This window comes from Pongo pygmaeus, chromosome 2 (assembly GCF_028885625.2).
Source record: "Pongo pygmaeus isolate AG05252 chromosome 2, NHGRI_mPonPyg2-v2.0_pri, whole genome shotgun sequence".
NCBI lineage: Eukaryota > Metazoa > Chordata > Mammalia > Primates > Hominidae > Pongo > Pongo pygmaeus.
In genome coordinates this window covers 92,313,606-92,326,343 of record NC_085930.1, presented here as the reverse complement: position 1 = coordinate 92,326,343, position 12,738 = coordinate 92,313,606, and the positions used below count along the sequence as shown (strand labels likewise).

The following is a 12,738-nucleotide window of genomic DNA, read 5'->3' as shown; positions in this document are numbered from 1 at the left end:
ATAGCTTATTCTAACAAATACTTAATTTCTCTCTAGCTTTGGTGCAGTCCTGACTTGTAGTTTATTCTAATAAATAATTTAAAAATAATTGTGGTCACCTCCCATATGATCTAAAGTAATGCTATTTGAGATCAATAGGTCTAACATTTTCTATCTGGTATCCATGGAGTTTTTTATCCAATGAGAGAGAACATTCAGGAACTTAGCCTGTCTCATGGATGAAAATAGGTAGAATATGTTAGGTGTGTGTTTGATACAATCTATAAATAAAAGGCAAATTATAAAAGTTCCCCTCCCTGCAGAGACAAAGTCCCACAATAGGATACACAAGCTGCATTTCAACCCCACCCACACCTCAGATGTGCATCTTCGTTCAGCGCACAGAAGATTCAACTGTAGGAGCGGCCTGGATACACATGCCATGTTTCTTCCTTGCCCTCTTGGTGTCTTCACATCCCCCTCCCCTTAAAATAATCCCATTAGTTGAAAAGTTCCTGGATACAAGGAGCAGCCATCAAAGTCCATGGATGGATTTCAAGGGGATGAATTAATTTAATATTATTAAATGTTTACTTTGCTAATTCTCAATACTTGTACACAATTTAAGACTTGATTTCTTCTGTCTATAATATGAAGTCTGTGATTAGAGTAATATTTCAATTTTTGGTTTGTTTGTTTTGGCTTGGAGTTAGCAGTAGGATACCAACTTAACTCAAATTTACTAGTTCTCATTTTCCAATTTGTTTTTTCCAAAAACAATTCAGCATTTGTTTTTCATCTATAGAATTCCTTTTCTTAAGTCAGGCTCTTTGGGGTCATCAGCCCCCTGAAATCATGTGCAAAATGTGATGTCTATGTGCACATGCCTCTTTCTGTGAGGATCGGTTCCTGAGAACTTTGATGCCAAGTTGAAAAGACTGTGCCTTGAGTTTTTGACACTGGGGAATGAAGGAAAGGATAAGATAAAGAATATACAACATCTGCCACAACTACTGCATATTTTCTTTCTATATCACATTCAACAGTTTATTACAATCACCAGGTTTTTCATTCCCATAAAGCAATATTCAGACTTCAAATGTGCTAATAATTTAGCTGGAGAATTTGAGAAAACTACACATTCCTCTCCAACACTCCCACCCCCACCTCCTTAGCGCCAAGAATCAGATTTCATCACTCTGGAATAGAACCCAGATATCTGCACTTTTTACAAGTGCCTCATGTGATTCTGAGGCAATGGTGAGAGACCCAAGCTTTGAAAAACGTGCCATGATCTACCATCAAGTAGGAATCATGTACCTAAGTTCCTCCATTAGAGGAAAAAATAAATGTATTTGTTTCTTTGTAAAGATAGGACATTGGAAATTTTCACTTAGATTACTCTGTAAGCCACAAGGAAATTAGAAAGCTCGTTTTTTACAATAATCACTGTTACTTGACAGTTCCTGCAGCATGTTAAGATGGCTGTTATTGATGACACTTATTACCTTTTCCCATGCAATAAAACACAGGAACATACAGTGGAAGAGATAAGTATATCTTAAAACAATAGAGGGAAGAAAAATAATGGTAGTCATGTCCACTCATTATTTGTGCAGACTGACTACCATGCGGAACAGAGAAATGCCTTTTTTTAAAGTTACACTGTGGCTTTAAATTGGGTTAACTCAGTGAGGATAGCCATGAAACAAGTGGCTATAGAGATGTAAAGAATGGGCTATTTCTCTACATTTCTCTTTTGCCTTTTATTTTCCCTATGGTCTTTAATGCATTTCTCTTTGGAATGGATGAAGTTATAAAGTTGCCTTACATAAAAGCTTTGCTTGAAAGATTGGTAATCACGCACTTTGCTACTGAATTGTCCAGTCTATTCAATCTAAAAAAGGTTCTTCTCTTTTGTTCAGCCCAGATTATCTCCTTTGCAGAGTGTAATAGAAATATCTGGGTATAAAATTGAGAAATTGTTCATAAATATTATGGAAGGCTTTTTGAGCTGTTTACTATTAGAGGCCTGATTTAGCAAACAGTAAGTCTGCTTTTGCTGGGTTGGGATTTTTTATTTTTTATTTTTTTACTTTTTCCTTTTAACTAAATCATCCACAGTTAAAAAAAAAAAAAAATACAGATTTCAAAGCACTTTCACCCGTGATTAGAGCAGAAGAAAACAAATTGCTGTTTTTTCGTCTTTTTTTTTTAGATGGAAGCTCGCTCTGTTGCCCAGGCTGCAGTGCAGTGGCGCAATCTCGGCTCACTGAAACCTCCAGGTCCAAGTGATTCTCTTGCCTCAGCCTCCCAGGTAGCTGGGACTACAGGTGCGTGCCACCACGCCTGGCTCATTTTTCGTATTTTTAGTAGAGACGGGGGTTTTACCATGTTAGCCAGGATGGTCTCGATCTCCTGATTTCGTGATCCGCCCACCTTGGCCTCCCAAAGTGCTGGGATTACAGGCATGAACCGCCGCACCCAGCCACAAATTGCTATTTTTAAGAGACAGTTTTAATATCTTTTACTACATTTGGAGAAGAAAAAACATCAGCACTGCTATCGCCTATAGGTAACTTACTTATCTTGCCATTTCTTTATTTAAAGTCTTTGCACTGAACCAGCCAATGAAATGCATTATTCTACTGGCCAGAGTTCTCTAGCAGAAACAAGAGACAGCATGCATTACTGAGAAGTCAGACACATTTGCACTAAATCAACAAAATAAAAATAAAAATAAAAAGACTCTCTAGCTAGAGGTTAATAACACAACTCAATCAAAACTAGTGACATTTTTTATCAAACAGTCGTGAAATTGCCATTTGGAACTCTAACTTGCTACAAATGGAATTAAAAGTGCCATTCTAATTCTGTCTCCTTGTACAATACGAACCTGATACGGAAAACAAGGTGTCTACACTGAACACATCCAGTTTACTAGAGAAAAAAGGCGATGATTTTTTGATTCTCTCAAGTATTAGGGAAGTGTTTAACACATGACTCCTGAGTGAGAGTGCCAATTAAAGAGTTGCAGTACCTGTCAACGCTGGTTTGACATTTCAACAAAGCAAATCATCAATTAAAACTCACCAGCACCAGTCATCCTGTTAATTGACCAAATGATTATCCTTCTTTTAGTTAAGACTCTACCTGACACACTTGAAGAAATTTTTTCTCTGTTGTAAACCCTCTGGAGTCTGTGGCAGACCTCACCTTGGCAAACCACTTTGGTTTTCAGATTCACTGGAAAGCCCCTCTTTGTTCTAAGAGGGGCTCCTGAATGAAAGCCAAGTTCTAGTCCGACTTTCTGATTGCTTCTTCTCAGGTTTTTTTCTTGCTTCCTACCAGGAGAAGGAAGAAGGTAGTCACAGGCCATCTGTTAAACTTGTGTTTAAAGGGAAGTACCAAGGTATGGCCAGCTGGATATTTTACTCAACATGGTGGATCATACTCAAGGTAGTGTATAAATGGTTTAGCAGTAAATTCCACCCCATATTTCTTGGGGTAACATCTATGCTATCAAGCGCTTAAAACCAAATCCAACTAGCTCTAAACCATAAACATATATTATGATTCAAGCACTTGCAGGAAAAAAATTGTGCTTCAATATAAAACTATGCTTCATCTAGAATATAAAGGAGCCCATTTCCCAATTACCATATTATCAGATTCTGATTCTATGAGAACTAATTTTCAACTCTGTAAATTATAGATAAATGATAACAATGCAAAATAATTCTTGCCTATAGGCAAGCAAATTATGTTCTGTTCTCTGGAGGTTCAATTAATCCCCCTATCCCACCCTCAGAAGCCAGTTTTGCCTCCATTTGTAACATTCTTTTCAGTATTCCTGATATATAAATGTCTGGGCTTTTTGGATTCTCTTTAGACTAGTTATAAGATTTGACTGGTTCTCTCATTATAAGTTGACCTAATCTTTAACATGTTTTCATTTTATATCAGTATGAGAGTCATGATTTCACCTTTTTATTGAGAATTATTCTTTAATACATGTATAGATCTTGGACTAAGGCTATCAATTTCGAGACTTCAGTTGTGGGACTGTGCCATACTCCTGTCTCTCACACTCTCTGCACATGCCATTTCCCAGCCTGGAATGTTCTTCCCTCCTCCCCACTCCAGCTTCTGGACCTAGTTAATTCCTAATCTTCACTCAGATTTGGGCACAATTATAGCCTCCATAAACAAGCATTGCCTAACTACCCCTCCTCTCTGCCAAGAAGTTTAGATCTCCCGGTTACAGTTCTTGCACTTAACACCATTGACATTTACCTATCTGGATCTTCTGACTAATGTCTCTTTTCCTCACTAGAATAATGCTCCCTGATGGTAGGGACCATATCCGGTTTTACATACCATTGCACCCAGTTAGGTGTCTGGCACACAGAAGGCTGAAACAATATTTGTTGTAATGGGGTTCTTGACACACTACCCCAAAATATGGCATGTTGGCATTTGATGAAACAGTGGAAGCAGGAAAGTTTCTCTGACCTTCTCCCACACTTTTCCCCTGAAGCAGGCCATAAAAGAAATCTCCAGCCTTCCTCTAAAGTGGGTCATAGGCCTTATTCAAGAGGTACTCTTCCTATGCCTGGAGGAAAGGAATGTCATTATCTCTGAAGGCACAGAGATAAAGAGAAAAATCTGAACAAGAAGGCTTGCTAAGTTCCCCCCAGTTTATTACCATTAGATCACACCCCCTATGTCCAATCATACTTCTACACAACTGTCTACTCTTCATCAAAGTTAGCATAAAAATATACAAGTTTCCCTGTTTCTTTGAGTCTTCCTTTCTCCATGTCACATAAAACTTACACTAAATAAATTTATGTCCCTTTCTCTTATTAATCTTTCTTTTGTTATAGGGGCCTCAGCCATTAACCTAGCAATGGAAGAGAAAAATATTTTCTTCTCCCTTGCAGTTGCATACATCAGCAACACAGCAGATCCATGGATCAGTGAACAATTTGGGCTATGAATATTCCTATTATAAATCAGAAAAACAGATCTAGACCAAAGCTGACCAAAGGAGAAGGAAAAGGAGAGACTGTATTTGATGTAAGTGTTACTGATTTGAAAAACCACGGAGATCGATCACCTATTACAAGGTCCAATGGTATTCCAGATTCTAGAAAAGACCTAGATAAAAATGTCAAGTCTCTGAAAGTCCTCTCACCTTCTCCAAAGAGTCCTAATATCCAAAAGAACATAGGATTTCTGGATATTTTGAACCTGAACAAAGGCAAAGCACAAAAAGCATGGTATAGAAGAAGGCTTCTCAAAGTGTGGTTCCCAGACCAGCAGTACCTCTTGGAAATTCTCAGGCCTCATCCCAGACCTACTTATGAAATCAGAAACTCTGGAAGAGGGCCCAGCCATCTAGGTATTAACAATCCCTTCAGGTGAAAGTGATGCTTGTTAGAGACTCATTGGCATAGGACAAAGATGGGCCTCAACAAAGATGGAATCACCAGACTCCATTGTAAATAGCTGTGAAACACTGAGCAAGTTATTTAAGTTCTCTAAGCCTGAGTTTACTCATGAGGAAAAATGGGGATAACAACAACAAAAACTATCCTACAGAAATGTGGTAAGAAATTTTTTTTTTTGGTTTCAACTTTTATTTTAGAATCAGGGGGTATATAGGCAAGTTTGTTACCTGAGTATATTGTATGATGCTGAGGTTTGGAGTACAAACGATCCTGTCATCCAGGTACTGAGAATAGTACTCAACAGTTAGCTTTTCAACCCCTGCTTCCCTCCCTCCCTCACTCCTCTAGTAGTCCCCAGTATCAATTGTTGCCATCTTTATGTCTATAAGTACCCAACATTTAGCTCCCATTTATAAGTAAGAACATTTGGTTTTCTGTTCCTGCGTTAATGCACTTAGGATAACGGCCTCCAGTTGCATCCATGTTGCCACAAAGGACATGCTTTTGCTCTTTTTTATGACTGTATAGTATTCCATGGTATATATGTACCACATTTTCTATATCCAATCCACCATTCATAGGCACCTAGGTTCATTCCATGTCTTTGCTATTGTGAATAGTGCTGCATGAACATATACATGCATGTGTCTTTTTGATAAAATGATTTGTTTTCTTTTGGATATATCCTCAGTAATGTGATTGCTAGGTTGAATAGTAGTCCTGTTTTGAGTTCTTAAAGAAATCTCCAAACTGCTTTCCACAGTGGCTGACCTAATTTACATTCTCAACAACAGTGTATAAGCATCCTTTTTCCCCACAGCCTCACCAACATGTGTTGTTTTTAAACTTTTTAATAATAGCCATTATGACAGTGTGAGATGGTATCTCACTGTGGTTTTGATTTGCATTTCTCTGATGATTAGTGATGACGAGCATTTTCTCATATGTTTGTTGGCCACTTGTATGTCTTCTTTTGAGAAGTGTCTGTTCATGTCTTTTGCCCATCTTTTAATAGAGTTACTTGTTTTTTGCCTGTTCAAAAAATTTCGAGTAATGTCTATAAATTGCCTAGAAAATTGACTGACAGGTGGGGCACAGTGGCTCATACCTGTAATCCCAGCACTTTGAGAGGCTGAGGCGACAGATCACCCAAGGTCAGCAGTTCAAGACCAGCCTGGCCAACATGGCGAATCTCTGTCTCTACTAAAAATACAAAAATTAGCTGGGTGTGGTGGTGCATGCCTGTAATGCCAGCTACTTGGGAGACTAAGGCAGGAGAATCTCTTGAACCCAGGAGGCAGAGGTTGCAGTGAGCCGAGATCGAGCCATTGTACTCCAGCCTGGGTGACAAGAGTGAGACTTTGGAAAAAAAAAAAAAGAAAGAAAGAAAGAGAGAGAGAAAATTGGTTGACAAAGAATGGATACTAATGAAATAATAGCTGCTATTGAATTTATCATTCATGTCAGTAGCAGCAGCAGCAGCACCATCATCACCTTTACCATCACCTTGTCTAGATTCTTAAGGCCTGGAACCCAGGGTTGGAAGAAACTACTGTCCTTTTGCCTCATACATCAGCAAAGCGTGCATAGGGCTCTTAGGAATTGGGCAGGAGGAATCCAAATTTGTGCACCATTACTGTCTTCTAGCTGATGCCACCATTTTTTGTCAGTCATTTATACTAAAATATACTAACTTAGATGGGTACAGAATTTAAGAGGTTACACAAGCACTTAGCACACATGCTATCTGATCTTCACAAACAACCTGAGAGTAGTTATTTAATTCAGAGAAGTTAGTGGACTTGCCCAAAGTCACATTGCCAGTCCTCACAGTCATCTGAAGAGCCAGACTTGAATCCAGGTATTTTGATTCCAAACCTAGTGCTTTTTTCTCTACTCCTCCTTGTCTATACTTCTGTTTTCATTATACCACCTTGCCAAGGAAACAAACACTCACCAGACACACTGTAGAATCAAATAGACCTGACATTCTTTAGAGTTCTTCTTGGATCCTGGAATGTGGTTCTTCTTATTGTCTCTACTTAGAAACCTCACATTTACAGAAGCAGGCTGTATTTTTTTTAACACCTTCCTTATTAGCAATAATTAGTCCCTTCTCCTGTATGTTTGTTTGATTTTTAATACATACAGTTTAAGATTAACTCAAATCTGTTCAACCCCAATCTTTCTAAAAACTAACTTTCCAAATATCCACTTGTAACACAGAAAACTGCAGACCATCTTTCCTGCTTCTAAAATACAGTCACTTTCATAAATGTTGTCCATTCATTCTAGCACTGAGTATTCATAAAGCACCTACTCATTGCTAGGCACTATGTGAGGCACTGGGCACACAGGTGTGGTGTCTTAAGTAAGACAGGTGTGGTGCTTTCCATCCTGGAAGTGTGAGGGAGTCTGGCAATAAAAAAATCAACAAATAAAAGAAAATAGCCACAGGTTACAGTAAGTGCCATTGCAAAGCCTCTACAGGTAAAATGATAAAGTAGTCACTCACATATTCTTCAGGGGCTGGAGAAGCCCAGGGAATGACTCCAGACAGGGTGGTCCAAGGTCCACTTCTCACTCTTTAGATAAAAAAACAAACAAGCATATCTTGACACAGAAAGTCTAATGTGAAAATCCAGTAAGTGGAAATATGAGTTGACAGAATGGGTGTTTTAGAAATGGATTATCTACTTTAACATGAGAATTTGATACAAGATTTTTCTTGAGCACTTTCCTAATACAAATACATTTTATATTTATATCCCTATTAAATATAATTTATACTATATTTAATATAAATATAAAAGTTGGATGCCATTTATAAAAATTCAATTAATAACAAAATGAAACAGCTACTGCCAAAAACTTGCATATAGAGACATTAAAAGAAATATGGGGCTGGGTGCTGTGGCTCATGCCTGTAATCCCAACACTTAGGGAGGCTGAGGCGGGCAGATCAATTGAGGTCAGGAGTTCGAGACCAGCCTGGCCAACATGGCAAAACTCTGTCTCTACTAAAAATACAAAAATTAGTTGGGCATGTGCCTGTAGTCCCAGATACTTGGGAGGCTGAGGCAGGAGAATCACTTGAACCTGGGAGGCAGAGGTTGCAGTGAGTTGAGACTGCACCACTGCATTCCAGCCTGGGCAGCAGAGTGAAACTGTGCCTCAAAAAAAAAAAAAAAGAAAGAAAGAAAGAAAAAGAAAAGAGAAAAGAGAATAAAAGAAAAGGACAGGACAGGAAAGGAAAGGAAAGGAAAAGAAAAGAAAAGAAGGTACCAAGAAGTGGAAAGGAACAAGGAGAAAGAAAACAGTTATTCAATGTTTTTGAAGGCCCAAGCACAGAGTTTTGGCATAATTTATTCAGTCCATACAACAACTCTGTATTTAGGGATCATCCACATTTTACAACAAAGGAAACCCAGTTTCAGTGAGGTGAGCTTATTTGTCCAAGATCTCTCAGCTGGTAAGTGACAAAACCACAACATAGAAATCTGATCTATATCCAGCAACTATATCCCATCCATTCTATAAAGCAAGAGTTGGCACACCACAGCCCACGGGGCCAGATTTGGACAGCAGCCTCTTGATACCACCACAAATTAAGAATGATTTTTACATTTTAAAAGCACTGAAAAAATTCAAAAGAATTACGTTTCATGACACATGAAAGTTTTATAAAACTCAGATTTCCATACCAATAAATAAAATGTCATTCATTGGTACACAGCCATATTTACCTACTGTCTAGGGCTGCTTTCAAACTACAAGATGGTGTTGAGCAGTTGTGAAAGAATCAGTAGGGTCCCAAGGCCTAAAATACTTACCGTCTGGCCCTTTACAAAAAAAGTTTGCTAACTCCTGAGGTAGAGAAAAGGATCTATAGAAATAAAAGTAACAAACACTCTCAGAAATGTGACTTCAAAAATGAGTGACAAAAGCATGCAAAGAATGGCTATAAAATGCACCTGAAAGAATTTAACCTAATGGCCGTTGCCTGAGGCACAACTTTCTCAATTTCACCTGAAGGTTTCATTTTTCTGGCCCTGTCTCCCAGTGAGGAAGACCTAAGTCAACCTTGTGACAGGGATTTATCACGTCTTAACTTGTGCAATGCTGCGTTCCCACCAGCACTCTCAGAATGGAGGCCACACAATGTCTCCACTCCTGCATTCACTGGCTCAACTTGGTTTCTGAATTTAGTTCAAGGCACGGTTTCAAGCTGCTTTTGTTGATTTCCCACTATGTTGTCTTCTCTAAATATTTTGTGGTTCAAGTGCATACGCTCAATTATGAAAATGAATTCTTACAAACAGCCTGACCTGGGCGGATAGTTAACTCACACCATGAAGCTCAAATTTGCCAGTACAGGGAAAGGTATTTCTTCTTCTTTTCAGTCTTCAGGCTACAAGGTTGAAAGCCAGAAGCTATGTGTTATAAAATGTCCCTAGTTTTTCCCATGTTTTGTAGCACACGTACATTGATCTCTGTGTCTTTGCCATTTACTTGTGTGTGGTCATCCCCAATTAGTGAGTTATTTTGTACTTTTCAAAGGTAAATTCTAAGTCAATACTTAGGGTGTACACCTAAGTCAAAGATGGCCGACTTAGGGTGTACACCTAAGTCAAAGATGGCCTCCACCTTGAAGGAAAAAAATTATTACCTTTCAACGAAAACCTACACATCATCTATAAACACACTCCTTCCAGCTGTCTGACTCTAGCCTTGTACAATGTCTTTGAGCTATTTTGCACCACTTTGTAAGTTGTAGATAACTGATAGATACATATAAATTCTGTCTTACAGGTTGTGATTTTAATTGACTTCCCACTGTGGAAAAAAGTTGTATCTCGATTTGCAACTCATCTTAACACTCTTATTCCATATAAATTTGTGCCATTTTGACTTTTCCTTTGAGCCAGTTATAACATCTGCCTGGTTCTCTCAAATCATGTAAGTAAAATAAAATCTTTAGCATGTGTTCATTTTTATACCTATATGAGTCATAACTTTACCTTTTACTGAAAATTATATTTTAACGACCCAACAGGTTAGTAAGAATTCAGATTTATTTCAAAATCTATCTTTAAAAACTTTAAATTTTGAGTGATATTCACCTTTAATATGAATTTAGTTGGAAGTAATATTAAATTAGTTTAATTCATATAGAAAAACGAAATGTGATGAGAAGTGAACTTCTTTGTTCCCTTTTATTGCTTTTAAAATGATACAAGACAAAAATTGTGCAGAGAGGCAAGAAACAAATGTTAAACAAAAATAATTCTGACGTGTTAAAATGGTAAGGAGGACTTTATTAAGGACTATTGCAATAGCAGTATTGCGACAGGGGAGCGAGATCAGGTTGAACTCCAAATACAACAAAGATAGATAGCCAGTGTTAGAGCAGATAAGGGCTTCAGTGGGTAGAAAACTACTAAGAGGAGTAAGGGAATTCTCGCTAAATTAATTCCTAATGGGATTCTTGCTAAAGGCAGGCCAATGACTTAGACATCAAGGGTGGGGTGAGAAACTTGATTAGACATCACGGTGATCAGCTATCACTTAAAAAGATTATTGCTAAAGCCAGGCTAGAAAGATCAAATACAGGAATGAGGTCTGGGGCCAAGGTCGCTAGTTGAGAAGAGGGCTCAGAGGAGTCTAATTAAAGTTTGGGCAAGGAGAAAATTTTCATCATAGGTAATAGCAAATTTATAAAAGGACAATTCAATTCAATAATTCTTGTCCTCAAGGAATTTACAATCTAGTAAAAAGAGATAATTAAGTCACCACAACCTGGTCAAACTACCTTGGTTTTATTTTGCAATTAAATTTTATTCCCATATGAATCTATATGTAAATAATCTCTTTAAAGAAAAAAATAAAATGAGAAGTTAAAGTTATTTCTATCTCTGTAACTTTTTTCTAACTTTTATTTTAAGTTCAGGGGTACATATGCAGGCTTGTTACAGAGATAAACATGTGTCATGAGGGTTTGTTGTACAGATTATTTCATTACCCACATGTTAAGCCTAGTACCCGTTAGTTATTTTTCCTGATCCTCTCCCTCCTCTCTCTCACCCTCCAATAGGCCCTAGTGTGTGTTGTTCCCCTCTATGTGTCCATGTGTTCTCATCATTTTGCTCCCACTTACAAATGAGAATATGCAGCATTTGGTTTTCTGTTCCTGTGTTAGTTTGCTAAGGATAATGGCCTCCATCTCCATCTGTGTTCCTGCAAAGGACATGATCTTGTTCTTTTTTTGGCTGCATATTATTTAATGGTGTATATGTACCACATTTTCTTTACCCAATCTATCATTGATGGGCATTTAGGTTGATTCCATGTCTTTGCGATTGTGAATAGTGTTGCAATGAACATACGCATGCATGTGTGTTTATAATACAATGATTTATACTCCTTCAGGTATATAGCCAAGATTTTTCCATAATCCCACTGGTATTATATACCCAAAAAGATCCCATTGGTAATATATACCCAAAAAATACCAATGGGATTATCAGATTGCTGGGCCAAATGGTATTTCTGTCTTTAGGTCTTTGAGGAATCACTACACTATCTTCCATAATGGTTGAACTAATTTACACTCCCACCAAAGGTGTATAAACATTCTTTTTTCTCCACAACCTCACTCGCGTCTGTTATTTTTTTGGCTTGTTAATAGTAGCTATTCTGACTGGTGTGAGATGGTATCTCATTGCAGTTTTGATTTGCATTTCTCTAATGATCAGTGATGTTGAGCTTTTTTGCACACGATTGTTGGCCGCATGTATGTCTTCTTTTGAAAAGTGTCTGTTCAAGTCCTTTGCCCACTTTTTTATGGGGTTCATTTTTTTCTTGTAAATTTGTTAAGTTCCTTATAGATGCTGGATATTAGACTTCTGTCAAATGCATAGTTCGCAAAAATGGTCTCCCATTCTGTAGGTTGTCTGTTTAGTCTGCTGATAGTTCCTTTTGTTATGCAGAAGCTCTTTCATTATCTCTATAATCTTAATTTATACGCTAAAATATCAATTTGAAAATACACCAACTAAAGTGCATCATACACCTAAATCAAGGATTTTACAAAATACACTGAAACAGAAACTAAACATACACTATTTATCCCACTTTCATATAAGCAAAAGACACCACTATTGGCCACCAACCTCACTACTCCCAGCCTGTAAAACAGGATGATTATAGGTATTTGTGAAATCTAAACATCACCACTCACTACATTAAAATGAAATGGCAACAAATATCCACAAGTCTTTTTACTCAAAGTGTGGTGGCCCAA

The 12,738-nt window shown here is 37.7% G+C and overlaps 1 protein-coding gene across 20 annotated transcripts in view; it reads right to left on the bottom strand.

The window, feature by feature from the left end:
- Nucleotides 1-12,738, bottom strand: part of FHIT (fragile histidine triad diadenosine triphosphatase) — a 1,508,090-nt gene that overhangs the window by 1,423,723 nt on the left and 71,629 nt on the right. For 6 of the 20 annotated variants that reach the window (XM_063661901.1, XM_063661900.1, XM_054479711.2 and 3 more), the window contains one exon: nucleotides 7,951-8,020. The exons of the other annotated variants lie outside the window; for them this stretch is intronic. The gene's annotated coding sequence lies outside the window, so the exon portion shown is untranslated. The remainder of the gene's footprint in view (nucleotides 1-7,950; nucleotides 8,021-12,738) is intronic. 20 annotated transcript variants of the gene reach the window in all.